Source organism: Hydra vulgaris, chromosome 14 (genome assembly GCF_038396675.1).
Source record: "Hydra vulgaris chromosome 14, alternate assembly HydraT2T_AEP".
NCBI lineage: Eukaryota > Metazoa > Cnidaria > Hydrozoa > Anthoathecata > Hydridae > Hydra > Hydra vulgaris.
This window is the reverse complement of record NC_088933.1, coordinates 39,323,156-39,325,440: the sequence shown is the minus strand read 5'-3', so window position 1 is coordinate 39,325,440 and position 2,285 is coordinate 39,323,156.

Genomic DNA, 2,285 nt, shown 5'->3' with positions numbered 1-2,285 from the left:
TTTTTTTTTTTTTTTTTTTAATTTTTATTATATATTTTGTTGTCATTACTATTGCTTATTGTTATTTCTATAAATATTTACATTACTATTATTAACTACTTTTAACTATTACTACTAATATTAATATTGTTATCATTATTATTATTATTATTTTTGTTATTATTGTTATTATTATTAAATATATTACTATTATTATTATTGTTATTGTTGTTATTATTATTATTATTACTAAGATTAATTGTATATAAATAAACTATTTTTTAAGGTATTTACTTGAGATTAGTATTTCAATACTATTTGTAAATAGCCGTGAAAATTTATTTTCAGAATATATATGATTGATTGATATATATGATTGATTGAATTTTGGACTCCATTTTATATATTCTTGCGTAACGAAAAAAGAAGCCATTCAACTGCTGACGTCAGTTAAATTTTTTTTTTATTAAACTGTTTTTTAACGTTCAAAAAATTTTGTAATATTTTACGACCTGATGATGCTGGTATCCATAACCCAGTGAAAATAAATTAAATCTCAAAATAAATTATTATTTGTATTAAGAGAATTCGTATTGTTTGATGTTTTCTTATTAATATATATATATATATATATATATATATATATATATATATATATATATATATATATATATATATATATATATATATATATATATATATATATATATATTTAAACAACTTTAAAAAGCATTCTACACAATAGACATTTGCAACTTCCTGTAATTTAATTTTTGGTATAAATTGAAGTTTTATTAATTTGATCATTCATTTCAGATAAATCTTTGTTGATGAAACACAGTGTTAAATGGAAAAAATTTTTGTTAAGTGATTTTCTACTAATATATATATATATACATATATATATATATACATATATATATATATATATATATATATATATATATATATATATATATATATATATGTATATATATATATATATATATATATATATATATATATATATATATATATATATATGTATATATATATATATATATATATATATATATATATATATATATATACATATATATATATATATATATTGAACGCAACTACTCATTAGACATTAAAAGTATCAAAATTACTTGTTTTGAACATTTTAGCAGTTGCGTTTAAATTTTTGAGGTCATTTTAAATAGCACACAATAACTTATTCTTAAAAAAACTTAAAAGAAAATCATTATGCTCAGTATTTTAACGATAAAATTGTAATTCATTTTGCAAAAATCATATTGCAATGTTTTTTGTCGCCTAAACAAAGAACTTAGCCCTTGGAATACTCTAAAGACTGTAAAACAAAGTGGTGGCAAGGTGATTGTTTGGGGCATTTTTTTAATGGTGTGGCGTGGACTCGTAGCAGAAAATTCAAGGGACAATGGATCAACACATGTACCAAGAAATATTAGAAAATGTTATGTTGCCTTATGCCGAGAAAAACCTTCTTTTGTATTAGAGATTCCATTAAGACAACGACCCAAAACACACCACCAAAAGTGTTAAAATGTGGTTTAACGCTAAAAAGATTGATGTTTTGGAGTGGCCCGCACAAATACCAGACCAAAATCCGATAGAAAATTTGTGAAAGAAAGTTGACAGAAATATAAATCGATTAACTGGAACAAACTTAAACCGATTTTGGATCGAAATAAGGGCTACATGAGACGACAATTTGCCTGCCAAAATGCCAAAAACAATGCTAAAAATTAATATCGCCAATGGGCCGTTGTTGTCAAGCAGTTATTGACTCAAAAGGATACCCAACTATACATTAATTTTACATTTTATACATTAAACCTCTTTACTCCACGTTAAAACCACGTTATGCGATATAAAACTTTTTTTATGTGCGCGAGAATTGCTTCATTTAATCTAAGCTATTTTTATCGAGTAAAATAATTAGTTTTTAAATACAAAGCAATTTTTTTTGTGTTATTGTAAGGAGAGCTCTATTTAGGATGGATGATGTTAACTCAGGCATGTTTACATTATTCTTAAGCAATCATCAGCAGATTTAATCAACAATCATAAACTATATCAACTTTATGTTATGTGGTTAAAACATTTTTTAAATATCAAAATATATATTATTTATGTTCATTTTCTTAAAAAATCTTTAATAATATGCCAACCATTACATCTTGCCAAATAGGCAAAAAACAAATCAAAGGGCAGCGATAACGTAACGATGACGTTTCTTTTTTGTGCCAATTTTGATTAATATACTTATCTCGAAAGAGAATGAACAATAAAAAAGTTAC